The 26,679-nt window shown below is 40.9% G+C and overlaps 1 long non-coding RNA gene across 1 annotated transcript in view; it reads right to left on the bottom strand.

Annotated features, from left to right (window-relative positions):
• The window catches only part of LOC138924798 (uncharacterized), a 29,784-nt gene extending 3,708 nt beyond the window's left edge, over positions 1–26,076 (bottom strand). Inside the window, exons 1-3 of the long non-coding RNA XR_011440060.1 lie at positions 25,858–26,076; positions 23,347–23,573; positions 12,179–12,360 (exon numbers count right to left, since the gene is read on the bottom strand). This is a non-coding gene — a long non-coding RNA (uncharacterized lncRNA). The remainder of the gene's footprint in view (positions 1–12,178; positions 12,361–23,346; positions 23,574–25,857) is intronic.
• Between the last annotated feature and the right edge of the window lie 603 nt (positions 26,077–26,679).

The raw sequence follows: 26,679 nt of genomic DNA, 5'->3' as shown, positions 1-26,679 counted from the left end.
AGGCTTTGCCTCAGAACCAGAGCCAATCGTGCTCTTAGAAAGGTATGGATATTTCAGCAGGATATTTGAAGCAGTCAGCCTTGCTCTCTTTTTACATTTTCAGTTTTGAGCATTGCAAACATATGGAAACATAGGGTGAATAACATAATAAGCCACCATAGACCCCACAACCAACTTCAACGATGATCAACTCAGAGTCAATTTTGCTTCTTCCATACTCTCAACCACTTCCACCGCATTCCCAGAATCATTTCAAGCAGATTCCAGATTCATATGATTTCATCTGTAAATATTTCAGCATGTATATCTAAATAGCAAGGATCTGCTTTATAAACAGAGTCACATTATCATTATCACAATCGTGCATCAGTAATAATTTGTTAGTATCAATGATCTTATCAGTGCTTGTATTTCTGCAATTTTCTTATAATAGTCTTTTTTATTTTCAACAGTATTTGAATCGGGGTCCAAATAAGAATCCACACGTTTTAATTGTTAATAAGTCTCTTAAATCTCTTTAATCTGTAGGTACCCTCTTCACCTTTTTTTCCCTCCTTGCAAATTATGTTGTTGTTGAAAAGACAGTGTTTTGTCCTGTAGAGTTTCCCACCATCTGGATTTTTTCGACTGCATTCCTGGGGTATCATTTCCTCTGTTCCCTGTATTTCCTGTAAATTGTTAGTGATTTGATCAAATTCAAGTTCAATTTTTTCTTTTTTTTTTTAGGAAGACTGGCCCTGAGCTAACATCCATGCCCCTCTTCCTATACTTTATATGTGGGACAACTGCCACAGCATGGCTTGACAAGCAGTGTGTAGGTCTGCACCCAGGATCCGAACTGGGGAACCCCAGGCCACCAAAGCAGAGCATGCAAACTTAACCACTACACCACTGGACCGGCCCCTCAAGTTCAATTTTTTGCAAGACTACCTCTGAGGCGGGGTTGTGTACATCCAACAGGAGGAGCATTCTATCTGGTCGTTGTCCTGGCACCGTATGGATGAATCTCACCACAGCCTTGTACTCCATTGTAGGTTTCCCTTTACTTGGCTCTCTCCCTCTCAGAACTGTAAAGTCCTTGAGGACAGAGCAGTGTCCTCAGCACCTAGTTTAATGCCTGGCACAGTGGCTAAAGAAATCACTCAGTAATGCTCCTATGAGATATATCAAGTCACCTAGCATAGTCTTCTATCAAGTCCTCCAGGAAAAATTAGTTGCAAAATGTTCCCTTAAAAAACGAAAGGAAATAAACTGTTGTATACATGTTAGAAAAACAGTTATAGTTTGGACACTTTCTCTTATAAAAATGACAATTGAGGTTTAGAGCTGTTGCCCATGGTGCATGCGTAATTATCTGGAGTTTCACAGAAGTTAAGTCACTCACCCTAGGGCACACAGTTAATACTGGGCAGAGCTAGAGGCTTCAATCCAGGTCTTTGGACTCCAATTACAAAGCTTTTCCAGCATCTACTACAAAACAGGCCTACTGAGCGGCTCCCACATTAGGTGGGCTTTGACAAATGATAACACGCAAATACGAGTCTTCTTTCAACCCTGAAGTAAAAATCATCAAATCCACTGCAGGGCTAGACCATTCTGAGCAAAGAGATGCTTCCAGATAAAAAGAACCAGGCTATAGAAATTCCTCAACGCTGTGGCAATAACTAAAAAGCCCCCCAACTTTGTGCATTTTTCTAAGAGAGAAAACGAAGTGGTTCAAAATTCTGCCATTGCGAAAGACCTTGCAATTCTACCCTGTCAGCTGCCCTTGGCCGTGGGGCAGCCTGGAGTGTTTGGTGGAAGCCCTCGGGCAGTAACTGGGCAGGAGCACCTGCCGGCACTCACTTTACGCAAATGACTCACTTTATTGCCACACTGAATTCTTGACCAAGGTTGTGTGTCCTCACCCAAAGTAGAAACTTCTAAATCAGGATCCTCGCCCTGGCTGTACCAGTGGGAGCTCCGCAAAGATCATCTCAATGGCTCCTGAGGTTTTCCAGATTTGACTGCCAAGGCTTATCCGGAATAGCTTCAATAGCTTGCAATGAAGAGAAGCCAAGCCATCCTGAGAGTAAAGCTCTTAGAACTCAGACAGCCCTCTGATTTATCCCCCGCAGGTTCTGAGTAATGCTTCAATCATTTGCAAAACCAGTGGTGCCCTCATATTTGGACCAGGTCATGGTGTGACCTGAGTACATGACGTGTGAAGGAGAATACACTGTATGCTAAAAGCCAAAGCCAAAATCAAACCTGATCTAGACCTTGTCAAGACAGTTCCATGTAGCATTAAACCAGGATCACAATGTGACAGTGGGGAAGCAGAATCCTTGTAACTCTTCTGAGCTCTGCAGCTGTGAACTTTTATAGAACCGAGAGGCAAACTTTCAAAGCCACAAGTTGTCTTATGCACAGATTGAGTCATTTGAGTTTGAGTTGGTTGACGTTCTTTCCATGCTCCAGAGAATATCTAACATGAAACCATAATGTATGTTCAATGGCTTCCCTCCTTTGAGAAGCTTTCCTGAGGTCCCAGGTATCAGGCACTTCCTTCTCTGGGCTCTCATAGCATCTGGTTCATACTTTCCTTATCGCGCATATAGTCCCTATTGCACAACAGGTACACACTGGTGTTGACTATTGGTTAGGGTTCACCCTCTATCTTCTGAAAAGCAGGACCCTTGTGCTGTTCTTCTCTGTTGGCCTTCAACTAAAACAGTGCCTGGCACATAATAAGTATTGGTTAAATGGATGTTGTTACCTTAACAGAAATACTTTATACACATAATTTCTCCTTCTGCCACTCCTGCTTGCATGAATCCGATTATTTCTGGAGAAGGAACTACCTAAAGTAATTTTCACCTAATTACTCAAGAGCATTACAAGTCACGCAGAATCATTTTTTTTTCACTAAAGCAAAAATTATGGACTCTCTTGTAGCACAGTCTGAAATGAGACAGTGCAGCCTGAATAAAGGTAAGATTGGCATTTTTCTTCTCTGGAAATAAATCCAGATTTATGATTAACACAACCTAGGATGAGACAGAGACAGTTGGCATTGTTTACCCTGATACTTTCTGAAAGCCTGGGTGAGTTTCTGGATCATTCCAAGGTTTGGTTTCCTCTCCAGGGCAAGTCAGGGGTCAGCTAAGGAATCCTGTCCTAAATATAGCTTTCTTAGAATAAGCCTGAACTGGAGCTCCCTAATCTAGGCAAAGAAGTTGCATCTCACATACAATGCCAATAGAATTCCTGGAATGTTGGATGGAGAAAGCTTTGTGGCTGGGTTGAGTGGGAACTCTATGATGGAACTTCGTGATGGATGAGCGGCAGCCACCATGGATACAGATGGGAAATCAAACGCACTAGGGCCAGGTGTCTCCACCCTTGCTTTAATCACTTCCCAATCCAGAAAAAAGTTGCTACATATGGGCCTTAATCATTTCAACCCTGACAAATGCAGAGGAAATGCATTCACACCAAATACCCCGAATTCATACTTTCTTGTCAAAAACAACCCCTGTAAGTTTCATAGAGAAATGCCTCGGAGCTGAGAACAATAAAATCTCCCAGGACAGATCCTTCTCATTGTGCCCTTGGCAGATTTGGCTGAGCATAATCCTCACAGGAGCCTTTACTGTGGCCCTGGAGCCAGTTCCTAAAAGCCAATGGCTGCCTATTTGATTGATTTGTTGATTGCACAGCTGCTGACCTGCACATGGCAATGGGGAAGTTGCACTGCGGCGGTCAAGGGGAATAATAAGAGGAAAACCTGCCAGGACAAGGCATCTGGCAGAACTTGCTGAAACCCTTTCTATTTCCAGAACTTGGAGTGCACATGGACCTCAAAGGCACCAGGGAGTCATTCTGGCTTGTCCTTAGTGCCCTTAAGAAGAATTGTTTGCAATTCTTTCCATCCCACGTGACCTATCCAGGTCCTGCACTGGAGCATATGTCAAACGCTTTATTTCCGCAGATGGAGAGTTCATCTACTCCTCCACTGCCCTCTACCAACCCCTACAGCCATGGCTCATTTACATGGGCATATGGGAAAAGAAAAAGTTGAAATCCTCAAAATAAAAGCAGAATACTGATAAGGCCATTTCCAACTTTGAAGTGAATGACGTAAGTATCAGGCCACATAAGTGGAAGGAACACTGGCATACTTTTACAGATGCTGCACATGAGCCATAATTTTAAAATATCCTTCTGTAGCCTTAACTGTTCCTTTCAACACACTACAACCCTTTACTCCAAGCATATGTGGTTAATTCTCTACCGGATACTTCTGCCTGATAGCAAATCCTGTCTCTAGGATAGCACTCTTTCTCAGCACCTCTAACCAGCTGATAATAAGACACACATAAGAGAAGTCAAAGTTGACTATAGTGGAGCCATTTTAAATGGTGTCAGAGCTGCCTTTCCAGAGAAACTGCCTTGTTGTCTTGAACCCTGGACTCGGCCAAACCTTTGGACGGGGCCAAAACAGCAATTGTTTTACAAGTGATTGTTTGAGAAGTCAGCAAGAGAACGGACATTTGGATTACAAAGACTGAGGATTGTGGACTTTCTGAAAATAGAATCAATAGTCAATCAATGTTTACCCAAGACTAGCTCTCTGCCTCCAACTCTAATTAAAATTCTTTGTAATACAACCTCCTTTCTTTGCCTTTAAAAGCCCCTGACTTTTACTCCCTAGTGAGACACTATTTGGCTTTCTATCTGAATCTATGCTCCCCTAATTGCAATTCTTGAGACCCCAAATAAACTTTTTGCTTCTCTTGCAGTTTATGCCTCTTATTTGTTGATGAAGATAACAGGTAACAAGGATGAGAGTTCTTTGTGCTAACTACTCATGAGAATGGAGACAACATATCCTGTCAAATTAGGATGCATCAAAAGAAGGAATGCTGAAAACAAATCAAATGCACAGACCAGAAATTTTAAAAATCTTATGACAACAATTTAATGTAAGAATTTTTGCAAGGCTCATTGATAAACGTATAGCCGTCACTTTATACACAATCATTGAATTGAACTAACACTAGTTCCAATTTCTTAAACTCTCCCTGAACTCCTTAGAGTCTACATTAGGATTGCAGGTGACCTCTTTTCCTTTTACTCTCTGCCTCCCCAACCAAAAGTAGTCCACAGGCATCAACAGATGAAGCCAATGCAATTTTTGAGGACAAATCCTAGCAGACTCTCATGAATTCTGTATACAGGAGTGAATCTAGAGAAGGAACCAAGGACTCAGTTTCACATTTGTCACCAAGTTCAAAGGGAACTGGCACTCTGTTTAGAGAAAAAACTTCTCTTCCTGAGAGATCTAGTTTGGCTCATCCAAGAACCAGTCTCAACAACAGGGCTCAGACTGCTTAGGAGCCACTCTCCCTAAATTCTCAAAGTATCAAAATGTAATTGGCAAATACATGCACTTCCAGAATTCACGTAAGTGATAGATAGTCCGACATTTTCTTTTCTTTTTTTCTTCTGATATTGTTGTTTCCTGAGGATAAAAACTCCTTTTTTTTTTTTTAGCTTTGATTTTAAACTTTACAGACCTGACTGCATTAAATGAATGAATGTTTTATCTGTAAAATATATCATGAAGAGTGTAGCAATTGCCTCCAATGTTATTGGAATATAATTGATTTTAGTTAAGTGTTTTAGCTTTGATTACTTCCCAGATGATTAGGAGAGAACAAACCTTTTCACAGAGAATGAGTAAGGTCAGAGAAGTAGATAAAGGAACTTAATGGAGAGTCTTCAATAGTTTCTCTAGATTGTGGGAAGATACCAAATATTCAATAAGGAAGTCCACTCTACTGGTGGCCCTGGTGTCTGTCCTCTTCTTCCGACTGCCTCCAAATAAGTCTTCATCACCGCTTGCCGGACTGTTGAAACAGTCACTTAATTGGCCTCGCTATCCCCTTTCTCTCCCCCTTCAAGCCACGCTGTTTCACTTAGCCAAGAAATATGCAACAAGCATCTACAATGTGCTCGGCATATTTTTTACAACCTTTCAAAGACTATCTCAGTGATCTTTAGAGAAAAAAGTCTTTAAAAAATACCCATTGAATTGGCTTTTAAAGAGAATGACCTGAGGGGGTGGTCTGTCTACTAAATTCATCTGCACAGGATCTATGAGTAGGAGGGTGTGGGGTATGTGTGTGTGCGTGTGTGTCTGTGTGTCCTCTAGAGGAAAACCTGACATTAGTTTGCTTTCTTCTTCTCTGAAGAAGACAAAAATTTAGAAAACTATTCCAACAAAAGCCTGAGATATGCAGAGTGAAACTCTGGCCCTTGGCTGATGTCCTCAGACCTGAGGAGACTGTACTGTAATATAATTACCATCGTATTTCTCCAGTCATTTAGCCTAAGTGTAATTTCAAAGCATCGAACCACCTCTTCCCTCCCAGAATCTCTGGTCTTTTCAGACTTAATTTTATTAATCTTTTTATGCTCTTCTGGTTCCCAAAGCAGCTTTGGGAATGTTTTAAAAAATATATGTACATTATTTTGAAAATTTCTTGTTATTCTAGGATGAATTTTATTCTGCCATTAAAATCCTTAAATCTGAAAGTTCTTTTTTTTATAATGCTATGTGGATAATAACTGACAGTTTTAAGAAATTTGGGGGGATCTTAAGAGGTCTCATCAGTTAAGATGCCTGTAAGTTTTAGGAGCTGGCCTTCATTTACATTCCCAGATTTCACATTGCCTCATTGCTGTCTGTCTGAAACGAGTGCTATCTGCCTGCGATTTGTCCAGTGATCCCTTGGCAAGGGCTTGGGGTCCGGAGAACACTTGGATTTAAATCCGGTCTCTATCCCTTGCTGTGTTCTCCTGAGAGAGGCCTTCAGATCTTGGTGCCTCGGGTTCCTCCTCTCTCAGACCCCACAGGTTGATGTCGAGGTTTGTGAAATCGCTCTGTGACTAAGCTCTGTTAGTCCCGGTTGTAAGAAGGGACGCCCTGGGGCAGTGGGGTCCATTTCTGTTGGGAAAGCAGTCGAGGTAAGTTCCCCCACCTCTCCTTCTTCCTGCCCAGCAGGGATGGGGTCTCCTCTCGAACTTTAAAAGTATTTATTATGACAAGTATCTACTACTACAAGTATTAATTTTAAAAGCCCAAAAAAGCATTAACATCACCCATCGACCAATTAATTACTGAAGCTAATCACTGAGTCTGCAGAACCTTTGGCACAAATATGCACACATACTTTCGCCACTTTTGGTAATGCATATTCCACTTTCATGGGAACCACTATTCCAAGTATTGGAGTCATCTTTGTCCTCCTGCCTCTCGTACTTTTTGGTTGGTACTAGCAAGGAAAATACACAGTGGGTATCCACACACCCGCTGCAGGTATGCGTGATCACACACACTCAGTTGCGTAAAAAATAACCAGCAGGATTCAACAGAATTGACTCTTTCAAATTTCTTAAAGATACAATATTCTGATTTTTAAGCCAAATGGATATTAAACAGATGAGAGAGAACTAATGATTATCACACATGCATTCTGATTAAATCTACTAGCTAGACAGAAACCCTAACAGAGAATAAAATCTTTTTTCTGGCTTCAAAATATTCCATACATTGGTCCAACTGCAGACTCTCCCAAAGGCCTGTGAGGTTCACTATTAGAAAATTAAATCTGGTAATAGTGGGAATTTTTGCGGACAATTATACCACTCTAATCACCATGTTACTTGTCATGTTTAAAAGTCATTAAATTAATTGTTCTATTTATGTTGCAATAAATGCAGGTTGACATAATCTTTTAAAATAGAATGTCAGCTGAAATTATTTTCTTTAAAAATCCACTGGCACCTTCCTCTACTCACTTGTTTATCTCTGTCTCCATTTCCTCAGTGGGTATTGTGTTGTCTGGGGACATTTTGGTCACCATCAATTCTCTGTCCTTACTGTCCTGCCTGCCTGCTTGAATTTCATGAGCAGCTGACTCAGACCACTACTCATTTTCCCTGAAATCTCGATTGTGCCGACAAGGCCAGTGTGGCTATTTTTATAAGCTGTATCAACTAGTTGTTCGAATCGATCAGCCCATCTAGTCATAGAAGTGGACCTGATGGCTCCACAGGCACAAGGAGAAGAGAGAAGAAGAGGGTGGTGCCAGGCTGAGCTATGGAGAGGCTGATTCCTGAAGACTTCTTTCGGGCATCTACTTTGTAGGAGGAAATGGAAGGACCATAGTTTGCAGCCTCTATGCATCCCTTTCATGTCTTATTTCTCTATTTATTCATGCCCATCACTGCGCTGAGAGCTAATGGATAGCTAGGGTGGAGGGGAGCTGAGAATGTAGAAACATAAATGAATTCAGCTGCTACTGCCTATGACACTCACCATCTCTAGAGGAAAGAAATGCACAAAAATATGAATTGCAATGATAAGCAGACTACAATTGCACCTAGAGCTGACGGTGCCCCTAGTTGTCCCATCTTTTCTATGAGCCCCTTTCCTGTAAAATGCTTGAAACTCCTCAGTATATCCCACAATGCTGGCTGTGTGGCAGACGATCTGAAGCGCTGCTTGAGTTCCGTTGATTTAGTCACTATTTCTTTTCTCTGATTATTAAATGAATTTGCCTAGATTTAGTTGGTTTATGACAACTTGAACGGTTACAAAGTAACTTTACTCGAATTCAGTAGAGTTTATATTTTTTTAAATCTTCCCCACCTCCCACCCCCAAATTAATCATTTCAGTAGTCAGGGATAATCTGTGATATAACACAGCCTTCTTGGTAGCTAAAAGGACAACAGTTAATGATTGGTAACCAGGAGAGGCTCTGAAATATTGAAACTGAAGAGTGTGATCCACAGGGGAGCTATGCGCAGAGTGACATACACGCCTAGGCCTCTTTATTTTGAAAATATACTTTTGGGGCCAACCCGGTGGCATAGTGGTTAAGTTCATGTGCTCTGCTTTGGTGACTTGGGATTTGCAGGTTCGGATCCCAGGTGTGGACCTAGCACCGCTCGTCAAGCCACACTGTGGTGGCATCCCACACAAAATAGAGGATTGGCACAGATGTTAGTTCAGAGACAATCTTTCTCAAGCAAAAAGAGGAAGAGTGGTAACAGATCTAGCTCAGGGCCAATCTTCCTCACACACACAAATATATATATATATATCTACTTTTATCTTAAATAAGCATATTGCTTTTCTAAGTCTCGTGGATTATTAAGTCAACACTAACACAAGTTACCAAGTGGTATGAAACTTATATTGACTTCACATTTGAAAAGTTGACACTAATTTGAGCATTTTATATTTTGAAACATTTTCTGGTCATGAACAAAAAGTTAAATTTGGATGACAAATCTAATAAAATAAAGACAATCCATAAAGCTCCCTGTTACAATTTTCTCTTGAGAAAAAGTGCACTGCATAGTTGAATTTCCTAGCACTAAAGATGAATTTGACGTGACAGCTATGGAATCGGATTAGGCAAGAAAGCCTGAGGGTTAAGTGAGAAATCTTGAGGTTGATGAGTTCTTTGAAATAAAGCATTCTATAAAGGAAGGAGAGTCTACTTTTGATCCATGCACACGAAACTCCCAGGAAAAAGTGTTACAATCATTTAATCCTATACATCACCAGAGCAATGGATTTTCCATTGGGTTGAGTGATTGCTTTTTCTTCTCTCTCTGATTTACTTATATTCCTTCTTCCATTGTAGGTGGGGCCAAATCATCCAACTGTGGAGCTGAGCACCACAAGGCCTTACCGGAAGAGGAATGACTGCCAAACGAAGTGTTTGAAGGACTCCCTGAGGAAAAGAACATGGTAGCGATGGCATCTCTCCTGAGGCTGGTTGACAGACAGTGAAGCAGGCGCACTCAAGAGACAGGTGGGGCGTTGCCTAGAGGGGGCTGGCTAGCAGCCCAGACAGGTCCTCACAAGGAGACCATCTCAGGGAAGGAAGCTACCACTTTCTAGGAAATGATCTCAGATCTGTGGTCTCTGAAACTCATCAGTAACCCAGAGTTCTTTGGATTTAGAGATGTACCTTATGCTAACAAAACTAAAAAGATCATAAGGTAGAAACACAGGATGCCAATCTATTAAATTTTAAAGAGAAATATAATTGTCAAGGAGACCCCCACATTCAAGTCAGTCTTACCAGTGCAAAATACATGAGAATTTTACTTTGGGGAACTGGAAATGGAACAAGGGGAATTAGTTAAGCAAACAGAATATGCAACAAGCATTGACACTGACAGCCCACCATGTCCATCTCTATCATATAAATACACTGGCCAGGTAGACTGGATAAATCCACTTCTTGCCATTGCTTAGATACACAAAACTCAGATTTGCCCATGATTTTGGTGGGACTTTATACCTCTCTCTTTTCTCCAAATTATGATGGACTTATTTCTTAGTTTAATTTTCAAGAAACAATCTTACTTTCCTTATTTCCAGAATTTTGAGGTCCATTCCTCTGTCTCCTCCATGAATTGTTTGCAAGATATGTGGCCAAAAGATAGACCAGTTCCGGAACAGAGCAGCAGTGAAATGTGTCTGTGATACCCACACAACCAAAAGGCACAACTAAAATAGCCCCAGACTCCAAAGAGATTGGAAGTGACCAAGGACCAGTGTGCCAGACAGCATATATTTTTGATCTAAGACTGATGGCCACTGTTGGCATGCTTACCACTGAGGAAAATCTTCCAAGGATGTGGAAGTCTTGAAAATAGTTTCTCCACATTCCTCCCTGTGATTCACAGCGAAAACTTCCGTCAGATCTTGAGTCATCTGCTGGCATTTACAGCCGCAATTAAACACAGAATTTTTGTACCCTCCTCCTTCTTTGTCTCCTTTCTTCTTTCTCTCTTTTCCCCAGCGGGGCGGGGCTGGGGACGGTACTGAAGCTGGCCTGGAGATCTGTTCTCAGGCCACAGTAATTATATAAAATTTAAACAAATACTTTAAATGATCAGGATACTCTCTGTTCCTAGCCTAACTGAGAACTGTGATGGGTACTTACGAAGTTTCTTACAGTCAAAAACATCTTCCAAAATCCTTATCCTATCACCTCACCCCAAACTGGAAGACTATCGATTACACAGATAAAGTCTGTTTCAGAAGATGAGTCATAGTCAATACAAATTAAGCCAAAGTAGGGAATTCTTTGTGACCCTCAATATCTTATCGCTCATTTGTTGATCAACACTTTTGTGTTTTCTTGAAGCCAATTTCAGTGTAAGTGGTATTATTGTGTGAGCCAATACGACTCTGATCAAGCCAGTAAACAACTAAGACCCATCTAGTGCATTAAGAAAGAGCAACGTTTGTATGTGTTTGGAAATACTAAGGTCTCATCACCAGACTGGTCAGCCCCAGCGGTCTAGTGGTTAAGATCCGGCGCTCTCACCACCGCTGGCCCAGATTGGTCTCCGCGTCAGGGAACCACACTACACACCACTTGTCTGTCAGTTGTCATACTGTGGCAGTTGCATGTTGCTGTAATGCTGAAAGCTCTGCTGTACACAGGGTCACTAGGAGTTGGAATTGGCACCACGGCACTGACAACAACATCTCCAGATTACCTAAATCTGTCATTTCAGATCAATGAAATTAAGCATTCATACTCCCAGGAAATCCTGTTTTCCAGGAAATAGAGTAGCACTGAGTATTTTCATATTACACTTTATGCTGGGTCTTTTTTTTTTTTAATTTCAAAGTAGGAATCTAAGCTATGCCTTCCAGAGGTCAGCTACAAAGGAAAATGCAACACCACTTTGTTCCTGAGCCTTTGTCTTTATCTTAACACAATTCAATTCATGACAACATCTATTTTGAAGAGAACGTTCGAGAACTTCATCTATCTTGTGACTATCCGCCTGAAATTCCCCAAGTGTGAGTACTTGCCTGTCTCTGACTGTTCACTTACTGACTTCCCATCAGCGAGGAAATCTGCAAAAAGGGTTTTTATCTTTGGGGCATCTCATCACTACATCCTTTTCCTGACCTTAGCAAAGCATGCTGTAAAATCTTTTTAAAATATAAAGTATATTATACTTTAGTACAAATGGCTAATATCCTAAAATATTGTTTAAATCTAGTGTATTTTTAAATCCTTACCAGAAGGAAAGACTCAACCTAAAGGGATAGAGTGGGGGAAAAAAACAAAATAAAACACTGGCCTGGACTTGGAACCAGAGGGGACCAGCGTCCCAGTCTCTCGCTGCAATTTCTAGCAGTGGGATCTCAGGCAACTCAGATCAGCATTCTGAGCCTCCATTTCCTTCTCTTCTAGATGAGAGCATAGGGGAGAAGAACGTTTTTCTTGATCGTCTTAGGTCCCTGGCTGGGTCTGAAAATTAAACTGACAAAGACAGATTATAAGGAGAAAAGCATACACATTTATTTAGTGTAAGTTTTATGTGACGTGAAGCCTTCTTAAGGAAATAGAGACCTGAAGAAACAGTTAGACTCAAGTATTGTTGTGCTCGGTCTGATGAAGAGTGGACAGTCATTGGGAGATCTGACAGGTCAAAGAATAGGGTAAGAATTGTAAACTGGGGGAACTTAGCAAGGCCTGTTTGCTAGGATTCTTCTCCGGGTCCCTTTGTCTTCTGAGACAAGCATGCTCTTTCCTCTGGGTACAGAAGGGCACCTCTCACATGAGGGTTTTATGACCTATTTCAGGGGAGAAGGTCAGAGCGAACTTCCTGCTTCTGCCACTTTCTCAAACTCCTTCAGCTTAGAATATTCACTATCCCAAGGTGCCATATTTTGGGGTAGTGAGTCCTGAACCCCATCAAGAGGGTTTGACTGGGGCTTTGAGATGCCTGAAAGTTCATAAATTCTAATAGACATTCCAGATGGAAGGGAGGTTGGAGGACTCCCGGAGCTTACAGAACAGGCATAGTGGGAGTAAAGAAGGAGAAATAGGAAGGAGTAAGAATAAGGAAAGGCAGGAAGGATGCAGGTTGTGTCAGAGCATGAAACATTAGCACTTAAGATTCAACACTGGAATAGTTATCAGAGGTACAGCCAAGGGAGTGAGAGGCTACAGTGAAGTGGAATCAAAGGCCACTGAAGTTGTGTCAGGAAATGTTAGGGTTAGGATTCTATGAGTCACCCACACAAATATCAAAATCCCCCAGGATGTTGAGAACGATGGCAGTGAAGAGATAGAAGCCAAAATCTTGAGTGAACGTAGTGTGTGGCCAAGAGAGAGTAGAGCATAGTTGTCAGTTATACCTGCGTTAGTGCCAGACAGACTTTGGTTCAAATCACAGCCCTACCACTGACCAATTCTCATCCTTGGGCACCTTGTTTACCATGTCAAATTACAGTCTACTCAACTACAAATTGGGGGAAATAATAATGTGTATCCCACAAGGCCATTCTGTGTGGCAGATGCTAACAATTGCCTACCCAACAACACCCATATCTTCTTCCTCACTAACAGAACCCAATCCTCCATGAACGCTGCGAGCAGTTTGGCCCTAGCCTTAGATCTTGGTTCATCTTAGCCAGTCATGGAGATCCCTTCTTCTCTTTCAATAACTGTCTTAGGAAAGACCCAATACTGGACAACGAGATGTGGAATAAGCCTTCTGGGATGACTTCTGAGAAATGTTACTTATCTCTTCATATTGGTTTGTGAAGATGTGATGCCAAGAGCTTCTGCAGCCATCTTGCTACTGTGAGGAAAACTAGCAGATAAGCTGAGACTGTGTCTGCACAGAAAGATTGAAAGAACCCTTAATTATTTAGCAAAAGTAGTATTTGGAAGACTAATAGCACAAGTTCTGAACTTGAGAATTTAGATTGAAACATAATCTAAAAATTGCTCCTTCTTAGTCCTGTAGAAATTGCATTTTTAACTTTTAAGGGAGGGCGGAGAGGGGGACCTTTGAATGAGAAGTTAACAGATATGTCTTTTAAAATCAGCAGTGACTGGAACCTTATGAATAAGTTATTAGATGCTCTATACTTCTTTCCCCGAAGTTGTCAGGTGTCTTAAGAGGTAAATTAATGTTGGTTCAGGAAGTATAAAGTGAATCATAGGAAGAGAATCTGGTTCAATGATCTTGAAATGTATTAAATGTCAAAGATGATAATTTAAGCTCTTTTTTCTAGTTTTTTAGGGGGGTGATCCATTATCTAAATACTTTCAAGAGGCCGAGCTGACTATTGATGTAGAATGATTCAGACAACAAGAATTTGCTCCCAGAACTTATAGCTATATCGACATATGGAGAGCAAACCAGAATGCGACCACTGCAGCCCTGTCCTCGTTTTCCTGCCTTCCTGTTCCTCGGAGGGATGACGGTTTTTGACTCATTTGCTGAAAGCCTGATAGACATCTTGAATAATTTACCAACTTCGAGTCTAGATTTCAAACTTAAGCTAAACCAAACAGACGACCTATACACAGGATAAATGGGAATATTGTGCACATATATTTGGATGCATGCAGGATGTATATATATATATACAAAATATTTAATAACCATTACAACATGAAAACTGACATTCAGAATGAATGCCAGCTGTGGGCTGGAGCACGGTCCTGGGAGGCCCGTATTGTCCTGGCATTAACCCTTCAGTTTTTATATCATGGGAAGATGGGAAGATCCCCGGGGAAGATCCAGGGGGCTGGGGAGGGGGTGCTGTTTACCAACTGTATGGCGCTATTTCAATAATTTAATAAACAGTGTGGCCACACTGGAGCATATCAAGCAACTATCAACCCTGAATATAGAAACTCATCTAAATTGTCCTTTAATGGCTAAGGCAGCGGACTCAGAATGGAACTGACTTTTTCAGTCACATCCAGTTAGTTAGTTGCACCGCCTGGGCTATGTCCCAGGTCTCTTATCTCTTAATCTTCTACTCATTTCATCATACTGAATATTCTATGGAGAAAATTAAAACAAGCAAAAATTGCATTTTTCGACCATCAGATCAAAAGAAATTACAAGGTTGAAAAGGCAATGGCTATCTTGAGCACTACACTGAGGCTTTCAATATACTGATAACTTGACTGATGACACAGATTTCTCTCTGATTAGTTAAACCAAATATTTAACTCTGATTTTGGAGTGTTTATTTTAAATGGTGGTATTTTTGACTATTTATTCTTTATTTCCAATATGGAAAAGAAAACTTATTACCGACTCAGAGTAGAAGTGATATGATGGTGAAAAACAAAAGAACTCATTTGGAGACAATTGAGCTGGGATTGAGTGTTCTGCTGCTTATTAATTATGTGAAACTGAACATGAATCTTTGCTTCTCTGAGTCTCAGTTTTATAATCAGTAAAGTGGATATTAATAGAAAAGCAGAGTGATAGATGCTGCCTATCATCCAGATTGTTGAGAAATGGCTAGAGAGTGAAGGGCAAGTAATTCTTCAATGATGGAAATGATGATATAATTGGTGTTGCCCAACAGAGTAACCACTAGTCACATAAGTCACATATGGCTATTGAGCACTTGTAATGTGGTAGGTGTGACTGAGGCAATGGATTTTAAATTTTATTTAATTTTAATTAATTTACATCTAGGTATAAATAGTCACACGTGCTTAGTGGCTACCATTTTAGACACTAGAGAGCCAGGGATAATGTAGATGTGAAGAGAGAGCTAAACACGCCATGAGGTACTGAGAGGAGAGAGATGAGAGTCTTTCTCTTTCCTAAGAGAACCTACGTATAAAAGGTAATTCCCCTTATATTTATTTCAACTTTGGGAATTTACACAATATTTTAATAATGATTTTATTTGCAAAAGCCTCTTTCCAGGGGGTAGTCTAGCTTATGACTAAATTCTTTGGAAATTAATGTTAAACACTTTCAATTATGTTAGGCCTTTTCTGTCTTGTTTATGACAAGAAACATCTTAAACTTTCATAGCCTCCGTGCTGCACCCATCTTTTCCTTGCAATGGCTGACTTGTTGCTGCACCAGTCCAACTATACTTGTAGTAGTTTCCACATCTTTGAGTAATCCTCAAGGCATCTTTGCTGATATGCAGTGAGTCAAAAACCAACACTTCACCAGCATGGTACTACACACCACGGAGATTATCTTCTAGAAAGACTTGAAAGTCTAACAGATATACCTCAAAGTGTTAGGGGACATTGATGCTTAGTAACTAGGAGTGGTGAGAACCACAGATATTTCATGGACAGTACACAATCTTTCATCTTGACTCTAGGTCACACCTTGAACTAAAAAAACATAGATTACTTTAATATTCCTTTTCTCCCCCATCCCCTCCTTCTATGGTTAGGAGACACGAAACCTTCTTCTCTAATCCAATAATAATAATAATAGGTAGGGATGATGGATAGCCAAAATATGTTACAGGCTTCGGGGAAGCCACTCCTAGAAAATGGGAGGAAAAGTTTTATTTACTTCTAAATTTTACTGAGGAAATAACCACTGATTAATTAATGGCTTTAAATTGATATAGAAACATGAACTCTGAAGCCCTGTCAATGCTTATTTCTCATTAAAATGCATTTCAAAACACATCCTATTGTTCTTTGGGTGCTAATGAATTCATATTTAAGATAGGCACACAAAAGCATTTCTTGTGCTTCTGAGACAATGTAAAAATGCACCAGCTGACGGTTTGCCTAAATGGAGCACAATTATCACCAAGTTGCACAGCCTTTTTATCTGTACTGTCACTGCAGGAAATCTCACTGTGTACGTGACCTGAATACATACACCCCACTGGAAAATTCCATAAATGCAGAGTAGCCTAAGAGCACCAACACTACCTTGTTTTGTTTTTTTTTAAATCAAACACAAGGAATTGCTGGAGAATAGCTCCCCAAACCACTGGGCCTTTGTAGAATTCTCTGTCATTTCCATCTATCCATATTAATTCTTAAACAGCATCTGTTCAAATTGCTATGCTTCAACCCTGAGGAATGTAAATACTGAGGTAATTATGAATCGTATTTCCAGTGGCACACATTTAAATGATTATCTGAGAGTCAGATGTTAACGTCCTAATGTAGAGAAGTAAAACATAGTTAATCTATTTTGCCCATAGTTAATAGGCTAAAATAGAGCAAGCAATCTAACATTGCAAGGAGACTTCAATGTGGCAACTAGAAGTGCTTTTTCATCATTTAAACATTGCAGAACAGTAGATATATTTTTTGCATTAGCCTCCCAGAGGGACAAAGGGTATGAGGCAAAGGAATTAGAAGGAAATGTGTGGAGACTGGACTGTTGGACAAAGCGTGCGTATCTAATTGGTCAGAGGTGTGGGGTGAGAGAACTACTCAGGGCACAGCCCTTAGCCTAAATCTGTCAAGAGCTCAAGGGCAGCAAAGGAAATCCTTTGTTATGTAGAAATTAGCCACCTGCTCTCTGGGCCCCCTTCCTTCTCTAGAATCCATTCCTACAAGAGGCCCCTCTTTCTCTCTTCTACACACCACCCCCTCTTTAAGCCAGTTTGAAGAAACATCAACTATAAAGTCAGTCACATCTCTAATTACGTCCTAATTTATATTTATCATCCATTATGGAATTATGCTCTTGGGGAATTTTACAGAATCATCAAATCTGATTGCTATGGGTTGAATCGTGTCCCCCAAAGATATGTTGACATCCTAACCCCTAGTACCTCAGAATGTGACTTTATTTGGAAATAGGGCAGTTTCAGCTGTAATAAGTCAAGATGAAGTCACACTGGAATGGGAGGGCCCTAATCCGACATGACTGGCATCCTTATAAGGAGATGGCCATGCGAAGACAGAGAGATGCACAGGGAGAATGCTGTACGAAGATGGGAGCAGAGATTGAAATGATGCATCTACAAGCCCAGGAATGCCGACACTATCACCAGAAACTAGGAGAGAGGCATGGAACAGATTCTCTCTCAGAACCCTCAGAAGGAACCAACTCTTCCAACACCTTGATTTAGACTTCTAACCTCCAGCACTGTGAATCAAATTTCTATTATTTTTAGCCACTCAGTTTGTGTTACATTTTTATGGCAACCCTAGGAAGCTAAGAAACTAACGTTTAGAAGAAATCTTAAAGTTTCTCTCTCTAGATGACAATTTACCCACAACTCAATAACAAGAATGACTGCCAACATTTACTGCTTGCTGAATACATGCCAGACACCATCACGGTTTCCTCCGCAGAGCCTGCCCAATCACCCCTGCAGAAACCAGGCTGCCCTCTACCCCTACTCAAGTATCCAGTGCTACTGCTCTTGGCGGTGGATGGTCCAGTCAGCAGTCACAGTTCTGAGTCTCCAGTATGCAGTTGTCAAAATCTCCAAGAATTCCCTTGTGGACCCAGGTTCTTGCACACATCTTCTCCCTAAAGAGAGACCTACTGGGAAGTTAAATAGCAACTGAACATGGGATGAGTAGCAAGATCTCAGAGCCAAGTGTGTTAGTCAGATGAACAGAATACTTAATGGCACCAGACATACCCATTCCACAATGAAGACAGTCTTTGTGCTGGAGTGTTCCCGTCCTCTGCTCTGGTCAGAGGAGCATGAGCTGAGACATTCCACTTTTCTTTGGCACCTTCTACAGAGCTCTCTGAGCTGACCAACGTCTTTCTGAGAGTAACATTTTTTCCTGAGATGTATTAATACACTAATTAATCAGGTTTCATTTGGACGTATGTTAGTCCAGGAAGCAGATGTCAAGATGGCATTAAACATGCATGGATTTTTTGGGGGTAGGGAGCCGGAGAAGGCTGGGAAGGCCATGAGACTATGATGCAAGTCTGATCCCAAGTGAAGGAGAAAGGGAGAGGAGAGAAAGTGGAAGTGTCCTAGATGGCCACACAGTCTAAGAAGGTTCATCAAGGCTACTGGGGGCAGGGGTGGGATGGGAGGAGGGTGGCTGGAGACAAAGTGGGCTGTAGGAATTCCGCCTCCCAGGAATGGATCTGCCTTAGCATTCCTGCCACACTCACTCATTGGCTGGGAGCAGCCTGTGGGAGGCTGGGCCTGAGTACTGACGTGCTGAAGATTTCAGAGCTCAGAAGGGGGGCCCCTGGTTATTTACACATCATGTGATTGGAAGTCTTCTCATGGCCCACATGCCACAGCCTGGATGACACACTTTTTCTTTCAGGGGACTGACTGCACATCTCGGTAACGTGTGGATTTAAAATGTAACTGCCAGAGGCAATTTAACTTCCTATTGTGGCATGACTTCCAAGTATTCATAATACCTATCTTGTTTTATTCTATGCGCCTGTTATATATCTAGGCACACACACACACATATACATGTATATCTATTTAAGATATACTACCACATTTTAAAAGGGGAGAGAAAGCCTTTGAAGCTAAACACTTCCTGAGAAATGTAACTTTCCCAAACTCACAGTGACATAGCTCTTAAATTGAAGGATCCTGTTTTAGTGCGCTGTATTATATCCATCAGACGTTACACAAAGGCACATCCATAGTAACATCTCAAGGTGAGTAAATGATACACCTCATACCTTATGGCATAGATCACCTTTAATGAAACACCTAGCTGAGTCTTAAGAACATTTTACTTCTCTTTAATGAGAACAGATGTTGTCCTCAGAAATAGTAATTTCCACAACTCTCAGTCCTGAGAATGGGTGAAAAAAACAACAGTGCACATCATTTTTACAACACTGTCCAGACAGCACTTGAAGAATATGCTGAGTCCAGCTCCCTCTGGCTCATCTGTGATTATTACGTAGGGAAGATGTGCAGGAACACGTGTGCACACGTGGATTAGCGAGACCAAAATGACTGTACGTTTGGACCCTCTGGGAATGGATTGCTTTTAAAATCATGTGAAATACAAAGTACCAGGAGGCAAGGGAAGCAGTGAAAAATACCATCTGTAACAAAAGAATCTTGGATTACTGTCTGGTGTATTGTTGAGCCGTAAATAAATTACTTAATTAACTTCTTCTTGACCCATTCCTCCTTTGTTTGGGCTTTTTTTTTTTTTTTTTTTTACCCCGTGGTGCTTTATTTAGCACAATTTAATCCACATAAAACCACATTGACCTAATGATTCCTTTTATGAAGTTAATGTGAAAGTGCCATTTCAATGATTAAACTTCCTCTGTGTTTTTCCAGATAATTTTTTCCTTGTATAACTCATTCGGAATATTTTTCAATATGATGTAATGCAAAGAAATCTGACCCAAACAAAAGCAAAAGCATTTTGAGCCTCTCTTTATCGAGGAATTTGTCATTCTTTTAGTTCCAGAAAATACTTACACTGCAAGTTTACCTCCAGTTCATGAACAGGGCAGGAAGTCTAAAATAATAATAACCCCAATAATTGGAAGCTTTGAATAAACCTAGAAATCATCCTAGGCCCCAGAGTTTATTTGAGAAAGAGAGCTGACAAGGACAAGGAGATACTTCAGTGTTTTCCCAGCTCCCAAGGCAAAGATACCTGGAAAGAAGGGAAAGCTAAATTTTGCTGGCTCTCCCTCCATTTTAGACACACACACACACAAATACACACAGACACACTGTATGTTGCATCCTTGCCCCTTCTTTTCTCACTGCTGCCCTTGATGTTCATTCAAACTGGACTTTGCATGCAGAGTGCCTATGACCAAGGACGTCCACTGAATGAATAGTCTCGGGTCACATATGCACATCGGAAATCATCTTTGGGCCCCGTGATTTATTAAGCATGTGCTCAATAAATGTTTGTTGAATAGACGAGTGTACGCATGCCACCTACTGACATGAGGCTTAATTCTGATTATTTCTTGGATGATTTATTCCTTTCTGCTTCGGAATCATTTCCTCTAAATATTTCAGGGATCCTATGCTGCTAGGAATTGCTGCTTTGGGAATTAAACAAGAGAATCTTAAACTCTAAAAACTCTGGAAAACATCTATAGAGGCTTGGGTTTTTCCATCCTCTGTCTTGGACTCACAGCAATTCTGTAAATGACTCTCAGCTCTTCTCCTCATAGTCCATCGGCAGCATCAATTCTTTTGGTACCTTTAAGGGAAATTCCTACGGAGATGAACATGCAAGATGTGTACCAAAATCCATCAGAAACTGAAATGCTATGGTGAGAAAATAAATCACCAGGGAGTTGATGTTTTCTTCCTTGTTTGTTTGCTTTAGATAAAAAGAGTATGCTTCTTGTTTAATTCAATGCCCTCTGTATAAATGATTGGCTTAATATGTAACAACCTATGGAGGGATTTCAGATTTTTATTTATATGCTTTACGTTCATGTGGCTTGACTTGCACCTGGATCTTTGGGGTTCTGTTGCCCACAGGCCAAGAGTAGGACAGGACACGAGACACTTACTCACATCTGCAGTTGGAGACTGTAATGACCCTTCCCGGTTCAGCTACATTCGCACTTCCTTCATCATCTGGTGTTTGCCTCCTAATTTCTATACACGCTCAGAGCAGGCAAAGCCTCTTTAACTGCCATGCTGTCTGGAAGAACCTGACCAAAAATCCTGTGTCATCTTCCTTGAGAACAAAATTATTGCAGCTTCAAGTGTTTTTATGGGTTGAAGAACTGTGTAGCAGAAGGTTGTAGTGCTTATGCAAATTACAGAGAGCCATTAAATACGGATGAGTAAAGCTCTGTCAATAGAAAAATATCTTGCAAAATATGAAACCACCTGGATAAATTTGTTTAATAAGATCAAACCTGTGTGTAACAAGGTTATGCTGGTGTTTTATACATCAAAACCCTCTGAATGACCTTCATGTACACTTCTTTCATTTCCCACATAGTTTCATTTCCCATGTAGTTCCCACAATACCTTATACATTTCTCATGGCAGAAGAACTGAAACGACATCTATTGGTGGTTCTCACAAGAAGCAGTGATTTTTTGGGGAAGTCTTTTAAAAAATACATAATTATCATGTGTTCATTGTAAAATAAATACAAATTAAGAAATAGAAGAAAATTAAAATTCTTATAATTCCACCACCCAAGGTTTAGCCACTATTGGCATTTTGTCTGAAAGCTTTTCAGAATTTTTCTATGCATTTATGTACATATTTTCCAAAGATGGGAACATACTGTATATACTCCATGTAAATTCCTTTACATCAATTCTTGCACTAAACAGTTTATAAGATATTTTCCCATGTCAATAAATATTCTTTTACAACATCATTTTTAATGGTGGCATGGAATTCCTTTGTATAGAGGTATCAGGAGCATGTAACCATTATTCCACATTTGACAGACTGTTTTAAATAACTCACTATTATAAATAGCACTACCATAAACATCTTCAGCTAAGTATTTGTTTCTGTGGGATCAGTGATTTCATCACAACAAACTGCGAGATGTAAAAATGCCAGTTCAAAAGCTATTTTAAGGTCTTTGGTATTTAGAGTAGCAGCAATTTCTGAAGAAATGCTTGCCATTGATGAAATATGACTTGGGCTTTTGGAACAGACCATTTCAGGGAAAAATTTGACCAAGAAAGCACTGCAAACCATCTCATTTGGGATGGACAATGAAACAGTGGGATCTCTTGGGTTCCAAACGAATATTTGGTTTCAAGCTAAGTATGCGTATCGGAGGTGTGTTTTAAAACTAAGGAAAAATTTGGGCCTATTACTAGCTGAAAAATATAGGTGTACCAGAACTGTAGAGGGCACTTTAGTGTAGTAAATTGCGCTGGGCATTTTTCTGAGCCACTCAGGACAGTAGGAGTCCCACCATATGGAGTAGGGTCAACGGCAACGACTGGCGGCAGTCTCGTGAAACCCCCCTCCCAGTTAATCTTATCTGTTCTTTTCACATAATTGAAGGGCATGAAGCTTACTTCAATGCCAAGTCGAATCAAGCCTGAAACAAACCACCATCAGCTGAGTCAATCTAATTGGGATCTTTTACCACACAAATGTCACATGTGACTCAGTGTGCCCTCAATATGATGATGCTTTGGTTAAGAAGACAAGAAAGAAAGAAGAAAGCAATGTGTAGTAGAAAAGTGGAGAGCTCAGAAAAGACAAGGCCAGAGCAGTGATCTGGGCAGAGAAGTAGAGGAAAGCTAGCTCTTAATTTCAGTGGTGACAAATATCAGCGGTGACAAAGAATGCCTAATAACTGGCGTGGGGGGGATAGAGTGAACACACATGTATTTCTAAATTTCTTCTAGAGTTAGTTAGTATATACTTACTCATACTATACAGAAGAGACAAAGGACTAATGAATACCTTTAAAACGTCTTTTAAACACAGGAAACAGAAAACGTAGGTGCTCATCCTGGGTACCAGGCAGACACCAGGTTAGTGGACACAACTCACAGAGGCGGTGGGTCTGGGAGAAGGAGATAATGCTGAGGGGTCACATGTACTCAACCTAATGTCATTGGCATCGCTCCTCTTCCTTTCTCCATCCCTCACCAGGAAGGAGCCCACTGCAGATGGTCGAACAATTCTGTGTTCCTTTTCTGTACACCCGCAACACACGTGCTCGCTGTCCTGTTGGGATCTCTTTTCACAGTAAGGCCTCGAGGGAACCTGCTTAAAATCCTGGAAGTTGGAGCCCAAACAGTCAAAACAGGAGATGGAGGCCCGGGAAGCGCCCTTAAATGAGGAGAACATGGGAGCACAAGATAGACTGAAATACTAGAAGAAAGCAAAAACAAACCACCACCAAAATAAAACAGAATTGAGACAAAGTTAAAAAAAACTATCTTTTTTTGACAAAACAAAATTATATTAAAAATATCTTCCCTGGGGCTGGCCCAGTGGCGCAGTGGTTAAGATTGCACTTTCTGCTTCGGTGGCCCAGGGTTCGCTGGTTCACATCCCGGGTGCGGACATGGCATCTCTTGGCAAGCCATGTTGTGGTAGGCATCCCATGTATAAAGTAGAGGAAGATGGGCATGGATGTTAGCTCAGGGCCAGTCTTCCTCAGCAAAAAAGAGGAGGATTGACAGTAGTTAGCTCAGGGCTAATCTCAAAAAAAACAAATCTTCCCTAGAGAAAATTAGAGGAATACTAATATCCTCTAAATAAAGAGATTCTATCAGTCAATCAAATATTTTCTAAGCCCAGAACTTAATTTACATTTACATGGGAAAGACAAGCCAATCACTTGGGATGTTTCTTTTATTCTAAGATAGGATATGACCAGCAACTTTTTACATTTAATAATAATGACTGCTTATATTAGTTGAGAACTTGCAAAGCACCAGGAACAGCATTAAGTGTTTTACATGTATATTAACTTATTGCCTCATCTTACAGATGAGGAAATTGAGTCACTGAGCACAAAGTAAGTTATCCAAAGATTCATACACTGCATGATTGACAGAGCAGGGATTTTTTTTTTTAAGATTTTATTTTTTTCCTTTTTCTCACCAAAGCCCCCCAGTACATAGTTGCATATTCTTCATTGTGGGTCCCTCTAGCTGCAGCATGTGGGACACCGCCCCAGCATGGCCCGAAGAGCAGTGCCATGTCCGCGCCCAGGACTCGAACCAACGAAACACTGGGCCGCCTGCAGCAGAGCGCAAGAACCCAACCACTCGGCCACGGGGCCAGCCCCCAGAGCAGGGATTTTTAACTGCTGTCCTGCACTGACTACCACCTCTAACAGCATCACGGGAGTAGAAACAGCTGATTAGCTCACTGAACGCACCTCTTCTGTCATGTTTCATAAAGTTTTTTGTTTCCATGAACATAAACGGGTCTATGAAACAGATTCTTATAGAGTGTTATAGCATATTGTGGGTTCCCAAATGCCAACTGTTCTTACCGAATAAGAACAGTTTTACAAAGAGTGCTCAGATCAGATCTGTATGAATAAAAGAAGTATTTTTATGATTTTACCCAAAAGCACACAAATCCTTTAAGATATTTAGATCTTCCATGAAGAATGTCAGGTACCATCAGCAATTTTTCTTAAGATTAATCTCATCTTAAATATTCAAATAACATACTGTAAAAATAGAAAAACTAAAAAAAAAGTGGCAGTTAAATTAGCCTATTTGCCTAGAAATCAAGTGAATAAGAGGGCAACAAAGTGGGTGATTTCTTTGTGTTCTCCACGTGGGGGCATAGTTAGTCCTTCACGGTACTGAGGAACAAGCCTATTGTTGTTGGGGAGTCGGTATCCATCAGAGAAGGGAAGGACAATAGCAAGGGACAAGAACTGGAGAGCAACACCAGAAGACCCCACAGAACCACGAGCTGTATTTTCAGGGCGGTCGATGACCTGCATTAACAGCTCCCGAGTCCTCTTGTCGATCCTCTCAGGCCTGTCCAACCTTCCCCCGGAATTAACAACACTGTTGAACAGACATCAGGTACTGACACCGTCATTCTCAATTTTTACGTAAGTCCTTGGCTAACAACAGTTGCAACACACAGCTGTTTCCCTTTGCACATCGTGAGGATAGGCGTGTTGCTCTTGGACTGGAACAAAGTGCATTCTGGGTCTCTTCTCACCCATTTAGGTAATAGCTATTCCTGAGACACATAAGTAACTGTGAGTGATGGAGTGTGAGACCTCACATGACACGCACCTTTTAAAATAGGCATAGTGACATAATTCCATAGCTATTTCCCAGGTTGGAGTGGAAAATATTTCCAGACAAAGATAAAGATGACTAAAACAAAAGGTAGATAGCCAATTTATAATCTAGAGCAACGCCGGAGAGCAGGAGAAAGACCGAGTTCAGGGAAGCTTTCCAACCTCTCTTTCTCTCTCTCCTTCCCCTACAGACAGCTCTGAAACCCAGTAGCCACATCTGCCTTTTCTTTAAAGCGCCAGAGACAGAAACATTACAAGAGAAACAGAGTGGGAGGTTTATTAAAGACGCCAGAGCCTTAGGAAGACGCCCGGATGAGGATTCGGAAATACCTCTTGACATTAATTTATCTTCTGCTCCAGATTCTTCAACATGTTTATCTCAAGAAGCGCGAAGTCATTCCCTTGCTCCCTTCTTCAGGATGATGGAGCTTTGGGTGATTCTCTCCTCCAGTCACTCTGACCCCCTGCACCCGCAACTAGTGCTACACAACGCCCGTCTCCTTAGGAAGGAACTGCTTGTGACAAAGTGGCACATCCTCAAGTTCTAACAGTAGATGTCAGCACTAACCTTGCTCATTTAGTTTTCAGCATCCGTTCTAACATAGCACGGTTCAAGTTGTTATCTGCTCAACAGCAACATCTTAAGGACAGGAAATATCTAAAATGCTATTTTTAAAGAAAATAGATAATCAGATGCTTATCTTTAAAAAGTCTGAATTTCCTCTTGGGAAGGAAGAGGTTGAAGAATTTGCACACATTCATGGAGACAAGTGAAATGCAAATGGAACCTTGCCTACTTTCAGATAGCTTTTCTTACTCATCAAGCTCCCAGACAAATCTATTTGTGATGACATTCCTGAAGAAAGTAACAGACAAGGCTTCAAGTCAAAAAGAGAAAATTCGCATTTTATTATATAAAATTTACATCTCGGGGTCTGACAGAGTTAGCTTTAATTATATGCCTAAAAAAATTAGAATTTATTTTTTAGAGCAGTGTTAGGTTCACAAAAAAATTGAGTAGCAGATACAGAGATTCCCCATAAAACTCCTGCTCCTGCGCGTGCACAGCGCCCCCGTTCTCAACATCCTGCACCAGAGTGGTACATTTGTTATAATGGATGAACCTACACTGACACATCATCAACCAAAGTC

This window comes from Equus caballus, chromosome 6, assembly GCF_041296265.1.
Source record: "Equus caballus isolate H_3958 breed thoroughbred chromosome 6, TB-T2T, whole genome shotgun sequence".
NCBI lineage: Eukaryota > Metazoa > Chordata > Mammalia > Perissodactyla > Equidae > Equus > Equus caballus.
Note: the sequence above shows the minus strand (reverse complement) of the source record. Positions and strands in the feature narration are given on the sequence as shown.